This window comes from Siphateles boraxobius, unplaced genomic scaffold (assembly GCF_051911475.1).
Source record: "Siphateles boraxobius isolate OS27281-9 unplaced genomic scaffold, OSU_SipBor_1 57, whole genome shotgun sequence".
In the NCBI taxonomy this organism is placed as follows: Eukaryota; Metazoa; Chordata; class Actinopteri; order Cypriniformes; family Leuciscidae; genus Siphateles; species Siphateles boraxobius.
In genome coordinates this window covers 1,714,489-1,729,899 of record NW_027509183.1, presented here as the reverse complement: position 1 = coordinate 1,729,899, position 15,411 = coordinate 1,714,489, and the positions used below count along the sequence as shown (strand labels likewise).

The window sequence follows — 15,411 nt, the reverse complement described above, 5'->3', positions numbered from 1 at the left end:
AGACTCAGTTATCTTCTAAACAGAAAAATGAAACAAACAAAACACAGTGATACAGAACATATTTAACAGCCTTTAAATCTCCTTTATAAATGCTTAACAAGGCATAACTAGTCCTCACTATAGATGAGCTCACAAAATAGTTAACTGACCACTACTAAATGCTTTATAACTACCCGAATTGACCCTGAATTACCATATAAATACATGTAAATAAAGCATTTATGAACACACTAAGTAACTATTACTATGTCTGAATAATAAGATGTATGAATGTACATTTAAATAGTTTATTAATCATTTACTCACACTTTCTAAGTAATCTTATGAACCACTGACACCTCTTGTTTATAAATAATGCAATACTTAATTTAGAAATGATTAATTGATCATTAATAAAGTATGAAAATAAAATCGTTAAACACATTATAGATATGCTTTTAAATCAAGAATAAAGCATTTATCGCTGTATTTATAAACTGCTTATTAATGTCTATTAATGCTTTATAAATGATGAATTAACTGTTTACTAATGCTTAACTAATGATTAATAGTGTGCAATTATTATACGGTGTTACCTTACAGGTCAGAGGTCAGATTGGATCAGAACATTTAGAGTATTTATCCAGTTCTCGTCTCCTCAAACTTGCAGCTCTCATTGAAAATGAATGACTTCCAGTCACTTTGTCAGTGCAAACGGCTGTCAGTGTGAACACACTCGCTCGCGTTGGTGATCGCATGCGACGCGAGCAACAGTGACCCTTGGCAATGAGACAAAGTCACAACCGGCATGGGTTTAATTGCTGTCACGTATTTAACGGCTCTGTGTGAGTTGTGATGGCAACTCTGGGTCACCTTCATTCACCGCGGTAAATCAGAGGCTGAGGGTGTGAATGCACAAACACAGCTCCTGTTATTTATTTATTTTTTGTTAACAACTGTTTATTGTGTTTTTTTTTTTTTTTAAGGTCAAGAAATACAAGGATTACAAAGCAAAAAGCAACTATACAAATCTGGAACAGATCCCACCCCTGGAAGCCTTCAAGAATATCCAATTTTTTAAATTTTTTTTTAATTACATAGATGTTAAAAAAGTTGACACAATATCAAAAGCAGCATGCCATAAATTCACAGTCGTGACATTTGATCCATGAATACGAGAAGTTGATAGTTGATGTCCAACAGAGACACTGTCCATGTTCGTCTGCCATTGTTTGAGGAGGATTCCAGCGGTTAAAGCTACAATATGTAATGTTTTTCGCTGCTAGGGGTCGCTTACTTCTTACAATATCAAATGCGTAGGTTTATGACGCAGTGATAAGCTGAATGATGGGACTTGCTGTCAAGCTGATGGATCTAATAATGTTTATGGATGAGTGAAAACATTCATGTTTTTTAACATTACAGTGGTGTGAAGTAGGTCGCGACTGCTAATAAGAGACAGATATCACACGCGAGTCCCGCGGATGTAAAGGAATAAGGACATTTAATTCTACCAAACTAAGCAAGTGCTGGATTACTACTCACAGGCCAGTTTATTAGACGAATGAAGCTTGTGAGGTAACGCATCGAGTCTAACGTTACACTATCACACTAAATAGCATTTAAATGTGTGTTGAAAGTTATAATGTTATGTGTTAGTTAATTTGCTATATGAAACTAGCAGTAAGCTAGATCAACATTACAATCACATACTGATCATATTCTAACATTTTATCATGTTGAGCTATATAACATTGATTTGTTTTATGTACTGTACATTTGCTCACCTGTCTAATAAAGCACATGCAAGAGCGGTGTCGTGTCAAGTCATGGCTTGTGAAGCTCTGTCGAGTCGAAGGTAGTCGCAGATGCTAGCTCTCGGCATCTCAAAAACGCCATGCCGATATTGATCCTCATTTTAGTTCTCCTTTTTTGTCCCAAAGTCGGCTTGCCATGGTCGATAACGTTTGAACGAAACAAGAACAGCGTGCCGCTAAACGTTACGCACTACGCAGTTGTCCGCGTCTGTCGCCATGGTTACGGCATGGCTACGGCAGTACGAGCGGAAACCGAGGATAGCGCGGATGTTACGTCATTGACAGGCGGCATTTTTTTCCGGAACGGCAAATTATTAAAAATTGGAATTTCTCTGAAATAAAAAAAATTTGGAGACTTTTTGGATATTGTAAGTACACAACTGCAGGAAATATATCACACTGTGCAAGTGATTTTTGGATATTTTATTACAAAATTCTTACATATTGTACCTTTAACAAAAACATTTTCATAACAGTAAATATCTTTGTTGAATGGATAAGGTAAGGTCCCAAAAATTGTTAAAAAAAATGGCGTAGCTCCTGTTGTTTTTGAGCACGTTCAATGCACTTTTTTTGAGCACATACAATGCACTGTGGGTTGATTCCAGTATGCACAGTAACACATGAAAAGACAAAAGCACTGAGTAAACGTGCATCTTAAGGGTATTTCCCAAAGAGTGACCTACTTCATCAGATAAGAAAGAAGGAAAGAGAGAAGTAAGGAAAGCATTTGCCTGACCAAATCTTCCATTAGATAATGAAAAAGCTCTGACAGACCAGTTCTGGCCACATGAATGGCAGTAAATTCAGAGCACACCCTTTCCAGCTATTTATTCATCTGTTGTCATGGCAGTAATGTGTGTTTCATTACAGACGGCCCACGTTATAATGAATAGGAATGTGCTTTTCTCTATTCCACATGATTTGGTGGTCAAAAAACATGTCTTTCCGCCCTGGAGCTTCTAATGTCTCTCATGTCTTATTATTGCAGCACAAGGTGAAGCACTTAAGATGCCTTTCTGCGCCGAGCTTCTGAGTGGCTGCTAATGAATTTTAGAGTGTTTTAAAATAATTTTTCTCCTTTCATCTGTGGATGTACCTGTGGAGTGCAGGGAACAGCTTTCTGTGTCTCAGAGCGGATGAATCGAAGAAAATCTGCAATGACAACCTTATATCAAAAAATGTTTTCTGAAGTATAAGCGCCTTTTATTAGATCTTTCAGCGTTTGACATCAGTGATTCCTCAAACATCACACACTGTGTGCAGTACGAACATTTTGAATCTTCTGCTCAGCAAGACTGCATTTATTTGATCAAAAATACAGTAAAAACAGTGAAATATTATTACAATCTAAAATAGCGGTTTTCTATTTGAATATATATTAAAATGTAATTTATATCCTGTGATCAAAGCTGAATTTTCAGCATCATTACTCCAGTCTTCAGTGTCACATGATCCTTCAAAAATCATTCTTCATCATGCTTCATATTTTTGTGGGAACAAAATGTTCTTCAGGATTCTTTGATGAATAGAAAGCTCAGCAGAACAGCATTTATTTGAAATGCTTTTGTAACATTATAAATGGCTTCACTGTCACTTTTGATCAATTTAATGCATCCCTGCTGAATAAATACATTCTTTAAAACTGCTCTGAAACGAATACAGAAGCTGACCAAAAAAAAAAAAAAAAAAAAATACAAATGTATGTTTTGCACTGTTTTTGGCCACATGAATTTTAATCACTCACCTGCATCATCTCTGCATGATGTTCTCTTCACACACACACTGTTCAGACCTGCCAAAAACAGCAAAGCACAGTGAGGTTACATTTGCATTCACATAATAAACACTAACCCGCAGGCTAGCCGGCTAGTAAAAATAAGTAGCAGTGCAAGCCCTATTGAGAATATGTTAAAATCGTGTGGTTCAGTGCAAAACTCTCTCCTTTTGTTCTTTATTTGTGGGCCTTTAAAAGAGACTCTCGTCTCTGTTCATCCATCTTCACTAAACAGCCAATTTGGTGTTTTGAGGTTTGTGCGTTTGAGTCTGAGTCTCATTCCATTGGCTTCCACATAACATCTTACACACTATACTTCACACACTTTATTCGGCCCGCAGCACAACATGGGTCAACTTCAAAAGACGCCCGATGCGCTGAGGGAAAAGACCCTCGGGGCAGAAGGAACAAGAAGGAATTGATAAAGGAGACAACACTCTATAAAGGAGCCAGAACATGCAGCCAGACTTAAAGGACACACAGAAAGAGTGAATACAAATGACTGCAGAACTGGAAAAACAGCCAGTGCCAACAAATCCTCTCCAAAAGCACTGGAGAACAGAGCGAGAGACACCGACTCTTGATTAATGATACTTTCTCACACAAAGCTGCTGCTAATAGCCTGGGATTTGATTGGTTTAATGTTCAGAGTCAACTTCTGACTCAACCAATGACGTGAGTTTGGGGCGGGGCCATCTGTTGCTTGAAAATTTTGCTTTTTAAATCCCAATTGGTTGCTTTAGTAGCACAATATATGAACTTATTAAACGTATTAAAAAGGTAGTAAATTGCTATTTTTATCTCACAATTCAGACTTTTTTTTTACTTGAGATTCAGAATTGTGAGACATAAACTCGGAATTCTGAGAAGAAATGTTAGAATTGTGAGGAAAAATTAGGAATTCTGAGAAGAATTTTCAGAATTGTGAGATATAAACTCGGAATTCTGAGAAGAAATTTCAGAATTGTGAGAAAAATGAGGAATTCTGAAAAGAATTTTCAGAATTGTGAGATATAAACTCGGAATTCTGAGAAGAAATTTCAGAATTGTGAGAAAAATTCGGAATTCTGAGAAGATTTTTCAGAATTGTGAGATATAAACTCTGAATTTTTAGAAGAATTGTCGCAATAGTTTGACAAACTCGAAATTCTACGAAGAAATTTCTGAATTGTGAGACATAAACTCGGAATTCTGAGAAGAAATTTCAGAATTGTGAGAAAATTGAGGAATTCTGAGAAGAATTTTCAGAATTGTGAGATATAAACTCGGAATTCTGAGAAGAATTGTCGCAATTGTGAGACAAACTCGAAATTCTACGACAAAATTTCTGAATTGTGAGACATAAACTCGGAATTCTGAGATGAAATGTCCAAATTGTGAAAAAAAATAGGAATTCTAAGAAGAAATGTCTGAATTGTGTAAACTCGCGCTCGATCGGCCCAAGGTCCGGCATCCGACCAGCATGGAAGGTCTCTAGGTGTTACTGTCTTTTCTCGTGGCAAAGTATTTTTTGGTTAAACATGTCAAAGTCAATTAGAATAATCAAATGTAATAATTTATTATGTCAGGTAAATGTATCATGTCAATTTCATAATCAGTTCAAATATAATCAATACAATAATATAAAATGCTCTGGAATAAAGAGAAAAGATGCAAACCCGACATTAGGAAATACATGAAGCTGAGAGTCTCGGCCGCTCTCAACATTCACGGGCTGATCTGAGATACAGAAAAGCTCTGAGCTCTGGTTGCGTTTCATTATATAGACAGACCTCATTTCAAAGGTAAACATGAGTTAACAGTGGAAATTCACCTTAATCACCGTCCCAGACTTACTGGGGCAGAAGTTGATTTACATTGAACCATTTGCTATCAGTGGAAATTTGCATTGAGTTAAAGGGATAGTTGTAAAAATGTAAATTCTGTCAGTATTTACTCTCCCTCATGTTGTTCAACCCCGTAAGACCTTCGTTCATCTTCGGAACACAAATTAAGATATTTTTGATTAAATCTGAGAGCTGGATCACTCCTCCATAGGCTTCTAAGGGATTGAAACTTGTTCCCCGAAAAGTTATTAAAGACATAAAATAGTCCAATTTTAAATAGTCCAAGTCTGTAATGTTAAAATAGTCCAAGTGACTACAGTGGCTCAATCTTAAGTTTATCAAGCGACGAGAATAATTTTTGTGCGCAAAAAAAAAAAGTAACGACTTTATTTCAACTATTCATGTCCTTCTCTGTAGGCTCGAGTGAGTTCCCTAGTGTAACAGCGCAGCGCTTCTGTGTTGTACGTCACACGTAGGCTCTCTATTAGCCGACGCTGGTCATGTGTGTGATGCGTGTGACGTACAACACAGAAGTAGGGAGGTTAAGTGACTTTTGCCTTCAAGTCATGATGCAGAATCAGAATCAGAATCAGAAAGAGCTTTATTGCCAAGTGTGCTTGCACACACAAGGAATTTGTTTTGGTACTGAGGCTTCCAGTGGACATATACAAATACAACATGAAACATAATACTACAAATTATAAGAATAAAAAATAAAAATATAAATACATGAGAATAAAACTATCACAGTTGGGTTTAGTCAGAATAGACATTTTCAGATTTACAGATTATGAACCTATTTACAGTGTTTTGAATATTATAAATAAATAAATCTACATATAAGTATCACCTGAGTTGTGGGATATTACACTAAACAGTGGGAGTATTGCACTTACAGGTGTCGTAATGTGGGTTTTGTGTCTTGTCTTGTTTTGTCATGTTCAGTGGTTCCCTGTCTTGTTTATTAGTGATCCCAGGTGTTTCTCGTTCTCCACGCCCCCTGGTTATCCTGTTAGCTCATTTGTACTTCATTATTTAAGCCCTGTGTTTCTGCCCTGTCCTTGTGAGTTGTTGCATGAATGTATGTATGCTAACGTTGGTGATTCCTGGTAACCTGTTCCCGAGTCCTTGTAACCTGTTCCTGTCTGGAACATAGTTTGTTAATAAAGCCACACTGCATTTGGATCCAGCCTCCTCCATTTCTACATCACCAGCATTGTGAGTGAGTCAAGTGCCGAGTCAAGTGAGTCAAGTGCCGAGTCAAGTGAGTCAAGTGCCGAGTCAAGTGAGTCAAGTGCCGAGTCAAGTGAGTCAAGTGCCGAGTCAAGTGAGTCAAGTGCCGAGTCAAGTGAGTCAAGTGCCGAGTCAAGTGAGTCAAGTGCCGAGTCAAGTGAGTCAAGTGCCGAGTCAAGTGAGTCAAGTGCCGAGTCAAGTGAGTCAAGTGCCGAGTCAAGTGCCGCCGAGTCAAGTGCCGAGTCAAGTGCCGCCGAGTCAAGTGCCGAGTCAAGTGCCGCCGAGTCAAGTGCCGAGTCAAGTGCCGCCGAGTCAAGTGCCGAGTCAAGTGCCGCCGAGTCAAGTGAGTCAAGTGCCGCCGAGTCAAGTGAGTCAAGTGCCGCCGAGTCAAGTGAGTCAAGTCCCGCCGAGTCAAGTGAGTCTACTGAGTCTACTGAGTCAAGTGAGTCTACTGAGTCAAGTGAGTCTACTGAGTCAAGTGAGTCTACTGAGTCAAGTGAGTCTACTGAGTCAAGTGAGTCTACTGAGTCAAGTGAGTCTACTGAGTCAAGTGAGTCTACTGAGTCAAGTGAGTCTACTGAGTCAAGTGAGTCTACTGAGTCAAGTCCAGTGAAGCGCCGTCGCAGAAGGAGAAGGAGGACTCGCTCGGCTCGTCAGGCTCCAGTGAGCGTACCCAGACTTCTCGCCCTGCCGGCCCCGCCTCTGCGCCTCGCCCTGCCTGCGCCCTTCAAGCTCCGGAAGGCCTTTCCTGAACCCGTGGATTTCCCCAAGTATTTTTTGGGGGGGGGCCAAGGGTCCGGTGAGGAGACCATGAGGGCTGCGCCGCCACGGTCGTCTGCAGGGGCTTCACCACCCTGGCCTTCGCCTCGTCCGGCTCCGCCCTGGACGCCCGAGGGTCCGACAGCTCCGCCCTGGACGCCCGAGGGTCCGACAGCTCCGCCGTGGCCACGCCCGCATCCAGCTCCGCCGTGGCCACGCCCGCATCCAGCTCCGCCGTGGTCTCCTGGTCTGTCAGGTCTGCCCACGCTCCACGGCCCAGGCCCGCCTTGCCTAGGTCCAGGTCCTGTTCCCCTGTATGGGCCTGGCCCCCCATCCCCCCCCAAGACCACCCTCCTGGACTTTTTTGGTGTTATTGGGCGTCAGGAGCCGCCCTTAAGGGGGGGGTTATGTCGTAATGTGGGTTTTGTGTCTTGTCTTGTTTTGTCATGTTCAGTGGTTCCCTGTCTTGTTTATTAGTGATCCCAGGTGTTTCTCGTTCTCCACGCCCCCTGGTTATCCTGTTAGCTCATTTGTACTTCATTATTTAAGCCCTGTGTTTCTGCCCTGTCCTTGTGAGTTGTTGCATGAATGTATGTATGCTAACGTTGGTGATTCCTGGTAACCTGTTCCCGAGTCCTTGTAACCTGTTCCTGTCTGGAACATAGTTTGTTAATAAAGCCACACTGCATTTGGATCCAGCCTCCTCCATTTCTACATCACCAGCATTACAGGACACTACAACAGGCATATGCCTTGGGAGGAGGTCCCCTCCTCCCAATGATGCAAAGGTCCCCTTTGGTATGGAAGTACCTTAGGGCCATAGAAATAAATTTATCCTAAGACACAAGTGAGATCACATTTTGTATCTTATATACGCACATTTTTTAAAAATGGCCACCGACCATACTTGAGAGGCCCATATCTTTACTTCTGTTATAGCTATAATGACAAATTTGGTATCAACGGGTACATTTTTGTGGTCAAGGACTCCAATAAAATAGGTTCCAAGACTAAAAAACAATAATGTTGTCCTTAACATGACAATTGGAGGTGAATTATGCAATTTTTTATTAAAAAAAGCATGCCAAACACACAGTCTATTCACAACTTAATAATTTCTTCGTTTAGGTCTGCTTCGCATGCGCCCTTTACAGCACTGGCTGAAGACGCGGGTCCTGCGTCGAGCATGGGCATCCGGTCATTTACGTCTCAAGGTAACTCAGAACTGTGTCACAGCTCTGGAGCCCTGGAAGGCGGTCGACTGGTATCAGACAGGTGTAAACCTGGGAGTAATCTCTAAACTGATAGTGGTTTCGACAGACGCCTCCAATTCGGCCTGGGGCGCCCTCTATGAGGGCAGACCGACTTTTGGCCTGTGGTCAAGCCAAGAAAAGAGCTTGCACATAAACTGTCTAGAGATGAAGGCGGTCGAGAACGCCTTGCGGTTCTTCCTTCCCCTTCTAAAGGGCCACCATGTCCTTGTCCGCACGGACAACATGTCGGTGGTTTCCTACAAAAATCGCCAGGGCCAGTTCAGCGCAACCTACTCTCGCTGAGAGCGGCGCATGTGCCGGGCCATCTTAATGTGCATCCAGACAGGCTGCCCAGGGACAACGTTCCCCCAGGGGATTGGTCCCTCCACCCTCAGACAGTTCAGCTGTTGTGGGACACCTTTGGCACAGCAGAAGTCGACCTCTTTGCGTCTCAAGACAACGCTCAGTGTCCAATATGCTTCACAAAGAACAAGGACGCGCTGGCCCATCACTGGCCCAGCCGCCCTCTCTATGTTTTCCCTCCGATCATGCTTTTACCACAGGTAAATAAGCGTATAAGGGAGAACGGTTCCTCTGTACTTCTAGTAGCTCCGTTCTGGCCGAACCAAGTTTGGTTTCCGGAGCTGATGCAGATTCAGAGCTTGCCTCCGTGGCCTGTCCCGTTGAGGAGAGATCTCCTCTCATAGGCCGGGGGTACGATTTGGTACAGCTTTGGGCTCTGCATGTGTGGACCATCAACGGGTACCCGTTAGTCTCCCCGACGGAGTGTTAAACACGATTACGCAAGCTAGAGCGCCCTCTACCAGACGGCTTTGTGCTTCCAAATGGTCAGTGTTCTCAGGTTGGTGCTCAGCTCGCAACCTGGATCCACAAGATTGTGGGGTGTCGGAGGTTCTCTCCTTCCTACAGGAGCTCTTGGATAAGGGTAGATCCCCATCCATGCTCAAGGTATATGTGGCGGCTATTGCTGCGTTTGTCAAACATTTGCATGGCCAGTCACTGGGTAGGAACGACCTTGTAGTCCGCTTCCTCAGGGGAGCTAGAAGGATGAACCCTCCTCGACCCCCCCCCTCCTCGACCCCAGGAGGTCATCCTCAAACCAAGACATGATTATGTCCCCAAAGTACTTGCCACTCCTTTCAGAGCACAAGTCTCTGTGGATCTGACAGCGAGTCTGACATTCTCTCATCAAAGGCGATTTTTGAGATTCGCCTTCGAGGGCCAGGCATATCAATACACAATCCTACCGTTCGGCCTGTCCCTGGCATCCTGTATATTATGATGTGCATGGACGCTGCTCTCGCGCCCCTGAAACTTCAGGGCATACAAGCTTTGAACTATTTGGACGATTGGCTGATTCTAGCTCGATCTCATTCAGAGCTCATAGAACACAGGACCCTATTACTCGAACACCTCGAGAATCTTGGTCTCACAGTCAATTGGGCGAAGAGCTCGCTGTCCCCCAGCCAGGAAATATCCTTTCTGGGCACAGAGCTGAACTCGCTGTCAATGACAGCGGGACTATCGCCAGAGCGCATACTGAACATTGCGGCACAATAGTCCCGCTCAAGAGATTTCAGAAAATGCTGGGCCTCATCATCAGTACTCCATCTGGGTCTGCTTCGCATGTGCCCACTGCAGTGGTGGCTGAAAGCACGAGTGCCGTCTCGAGCTTGGGCCTCCGATCTGTTTCGCATCAGGGTCAATCAGAAATGCGTCGCAGCTCTGAAACCTTGGAAGGCGACCGACTGGTACTGGTACCACCGCTTCTTCAATCTGACATTCTCTCTTCGGATCTGACAGCGAGTCTTACGTGAATCTCCTTTGCCTGGTTAGGGCCCTTAGAATTAACGTGTAACGTTCGGCTGCTTTCAGACGGTCAGGACAGCTATTTGTTTCATTTGGTGGCCGATCTAAAGGTCTAGCTGCCCATTTTTATATCCCCATATCATATGAACTCAGGGCGCTCGCCCTTGGGTCAGTGTTGTGGTAGATTTAGCACGCACGGCGTTTTAAATTGGATTCCCGTAGCGTAAGCTAGCTTACGCAACATGAGAGTACTCTCGTAAGAGAACGTCACGGTTACTAACGTAACCTCGGTTCTCTCTAGAAAGAGGGAATGAGTGTTGCGTAACCCTGCCGTGCTTGTGCTACCATCTGGTTTCGCTTCAGTCGATGAAAACCAAGGAGCATCTTATGGAGCTCTGGCTTATATAGGCATAAGCCACGCCCATTCGCCCACACGCCCACTCATTGGTGCTTACGTCACGTGAAAAAAAACATGTTTATTTCTGATATAAAGTGTGATCTCACTTGTGTCTTAGGATAAATTGATTTGTATGACCCTAAGGTACTTCCATACCAAAGGAGACCTTTGCATCATGACTTGAAGTCAAAGGCCTATTTTTTGGGCTTAACCTCCCTACTAGTGAGTTCAATAGTGTAACAGCGCAGCGCATCTGTGTTGTACGTCACACGCATCACACACATGACCAGCGTCGGCCAACAGTGAGCCTGCGTGTGACGTAGCACTACGCAATCACACTACGCTAACTCACTCGAGGCACACAGAGAAGGAAATGAATAGTTGAAATAAAGTTGTTATTTTTGTTTGTTTTTGCGCACAAAAAGTATTCTCGTTGCTTGATAAACTTAAGATTGAGCCACTGTAGTCACTTGGACTATTTTAACTATGTCTTTAATAACTTTTCGGGGAACAAGTGTCAATCCTTTAGAAGCCTATGGAGGAGTGATCCAGCTCTCAGATTTAATCACAAATATCTTAATTCGTGTTCTGAAGATGAACGAAGGTCTTACGGGGTTGAACAACATGAGGGAGAGTAATTACTGACAGAATTTACATTTTTGGGTGAACTATCCCTTTATCTTCTGACCATTTGCCTGGAAGACACACCCTTTTGTGTGCAAGATATTTCTAAACTCTTAAGGACTTTATTACCTTTTGGTTTACTTCTTTGAGAATGAGACATTTGTACCAGTCGCACTGAGACATTTCAAATGATACCAAACATGTATAACTGTATGATAATTGTTTACATTAAAACCCTATATATTTTGGATGAATTTCAGATTATTTCAGCATGAGTGAAAATAAATTTGGGGAGAATGGGGGGTCAAGGTAAAAGATGTAGATTAGTGGTGAGTAGTTAATGATTCTGGGGTGAGACTTGCGTCTCGAATGCACAAGAGTGAGTTCAAATGGTAATTTCCTTTGTTCTTTTAGAGAATAGCCCTCTCTTCCAGTTCTTCCAGTTTTTCCAGTTTTACAATTACAAGGTAATTATGATAACAAAGGTTATTAAAGTCTTATATTTTGCAATTCCGCCACAAATTATAAAAAAGTAAAATATGTAAAAAGCCAGCATTGTGAGATATAAAAATAGATATAAACTCACAGTTCTGAGAAGAAAAGTCCAAATTGCGAGACAAAAAGTCACAATTACCTTTTTACGTTTTTTTATTCCTTGAATGAAACAAAGAAATGACTTCACCATTAAAACTGAAATCTAATAATAAAAAGCACAGTCTAGCAAATACCAGCTCATTCAGGTCTGTATTTTAGGGTTTAAGTATGCGTCACACGCCACCCACACAATGAATGAAGCCAGAAAGGCTCAGTAATTAGTGTGATCATGTGTTGGAGCAAACACCTGATCCGGGTCCAGCTCGATGGCCTTTCCACGGGCGGTTCTACCCAGTCATCGCTCACACTGCAAATGTCATGATGCTGTGTGTGTCGAGCGTAACATTCACTGCAGTTATTTTCAAGGCGAGAGAAGAAGTGCTCTCAAGGTTTTATTATTAACGTAAATCAAATATTATATGTAAATGTAACAATGTAGTTGAATAATGACCGAATCTGTATCCACAGACCCTCATTAGCAAACAGACATAAACACAATACATTTTCAGATGACCAAAAACTGCATCATTAACCAGTGCCCTGAATGTGTTTCTCATCTAATACAGGTTTAGCATCCACTCCAACCCTCATTTTTCTGTCTGTGTTGGACAGAACGGCACGAAATGAAGCAATGCTCTCTGATTCCCAGAACAAACTCTAATTACAGAAAGTAGACGAGCTGATTATCAGACGCATTCATCAGCAGGTTTATCTGTGCTGTTGCTGGCATTTAGGGTGAATATGTTTATTGCATGAAATGAGTGAATCTCACACACACACAAAAAGTCCAATTCATATTTCACGTGGCATTTTTCAAAATAAAAGAAAAAAAATAAATTGTTATTATTATTATTATTATTGCATAAAGAAAATTAAGCATATTTAAAGGGACATTGTGTAGGAATTTCTCCCATCTAGTGGTGAAATTGTATTTTGCATTCAAACGAACTGTGCTCTCCAGCGCCTCGCTTTCTCCAATGCGTGTTGCATCTACGGTAGCCGTTATGTGCCAAAAAGCTAGGACAGGATAGTCTTAGTTTTCCTTCGGGTTTTTCCTTCGGGTGAACAGGTTTGTTATTTCAAACAAACTGCAACTTGACACAACGAACACACGAATGTTACAGTGTGAATAATAACAGTGCAATGCAGCTTTTAAACTTGCTCTGCTCCTCCGTTTCTCCTGCTTTCAGTCATGTGACACTGGCTCTGAACGAAAACACGTTGTGGAAACGCGTTGGCCTAGTACATTTTTACCCTCTCTGCTATTATAGTTTTTCAAGATGGCGGAACGACATGGAAGACTTCGTGGACCTACCCGTCACATGTATATAAAGATAATACATTATTCGTTTACGAGGATAAGTCAGATAATTGGTAGAGGTATATATACACCCATTGAGGACGTATTTATGAATAAAAATATTGATTTTAGATAATAATATACCATTATCCCTTTAAGAATTTGAAGTTTTCTTCTTAAGAAAGGATTTTTTTTCCATATGCCTTTTGATATTATTTGCATGATAATTAATGACTGAAGTATTACATTACAGATTTATGGTAATTATTAAAAATATTTTCTTTTTTTAAATATGGTAATGATTGTTTAATTTACAAATGTTATTGGTCCTAAAAATAGCCTTCATGTTCTTTCTGCAAAAAATAAAATAATAATAATAATTTGGGGCAAAACATGTCTTTCTGAGACTCCCAAATAATATATGTTGTTGTTCTCATTACGCTTGCTGGTTTTAAAAAAAATTCTCATTTACAATTGAGGAGAGTTATTCAAAACTGAATAAATTCATTCATTCTCTGACCCTTCAACATACTTTATAGGAAACTTTCTTCACAAAAGCATTTGTGGCCAAATCCACTTTCAGACTTTTAAAGCGTCCACTTGAGACACATCTCGTATCACATCTATTCTTCTCCGAACCACAGGCCTTTGCCAAATAACCTGCACTACGCACGGTCAAGGCCTCTGATTTCTCTGAGAGTTTACTGTGGTTAGGGAGGAGCTTTATTATCTATAATGAATAACACATTTGAGTAATTAGGCTCTGCTGAAAAACATGACGTGGGTGGCGAGTCTCTGGGCAAATACTTGTTAACTGTCAAACACACTTTATTCCCAGCCAGAATGTCAATGTGGGGATTTTTCTGCATTTTGAAACAAGAGCTTTTTTGTTTATAACTTGGCATCAGAGGAAAGAAAAGAACAGGAAGAAAATATAATAAGAGAATCTCTTTGAATTAGTAAAACAATTAGCTTAAAAGTCAACATGAAGGTCAAGTTCACCCTACACATCTCAAATATATATTTATTTGCTAATATTGCTGTAACCTTTATTATGTTTATTAAGTATTATTGCATTAACTATTGGCAACTTTTACAAAAGGCTGCAGAACAGTAGCTTAAAACAACGAAACTGATATTTGACTAGATTAAGTTACACCACTTTCATTTGTGCTGTACTTCATAGCGGCAATAAAGTTAAATCTAATCTTATTTGAGGACCATATCAAGAGAAAGAAACAGATGCATAAAACACATTTCCACTTTTTTTCACGAGCAATTTCTTTAAGGGAACAAAAGCATATTCTATACGTTTTACTCTTTGACAGGACTATCCATTTCCACGTCTGCCATGAACCTCCACCACTGAGGAAATAGAAAAATTGCATTTCACGGTTTCGCTTACCAACGTTTGACGTCCTGCAGCAATGTCACACAATCCCTGCATAATCAGACGAGTTCACGTTCATTGCACTTATAAAGCTAAACATCTGTAGGCCTGAGGACATTATTCACCCGAGACCAACACATTCCAGCCATTGATGTCGCTTTGATATGTGAAATGTGACAAACGGTTTATGTAGAAGCACAGATGTCCCTTAAATACAGGTTATAGAGCCCATGAGATTTAAATTACAGATGTCTGGAGCTTTGGGCTTATTTATATGCTAGTGGGTAGGCAAAAAACAAACAAACACAAAAAAACTTATGCTAATACATTAAAAATACTTTTAAATGTCGAACCAATAAATAAATAAGTAAACGATTAAAAAATGTCTCTTCCAGCATTACAGATTATAAGTATCATCTCGTTTGCTATATATCTAATGTTAATAAATACAACCTTTGATTTAAATAACTTATTAGTAAATGTTGAAATTAATGCTAATTAAGCTTAATAAATGATGAGGTATTGTTAATTCTTAGTTCATGTTAACTAATGAACCTTATTGTACAGTGTTACCAATTAAACAAACTTAAAAACTATAACAACTAGACTACAGCCTAATTTGTGTTTGCTAT

At 40.8% G+C, this 15,411-nt stretch overlaps 1 long non-coding RNA gene across 1 annotated transcript; it reads right to left on the bottom strand.

The window, feature by feature from the left end:
• Positions 1-938: 938 nt before the first annotated feature.
• On the bottom strand, positions 939-12,276 carry LOC143715209 (uncharacterized). The gene is made up of 3 exons (XR_013195687.1): positions 12,130-12,276; positions 3,544-3,591; positions 939-2,951 (listed from the first exon to the last, which is right to left on the bottom strand). It is a non-coding gene; the product is annotated as an uncharacterized LOC143715209 (long non-coding RNA).
• Positions 12,277-15,411: the final 3,135 nt, after the last annotated feature.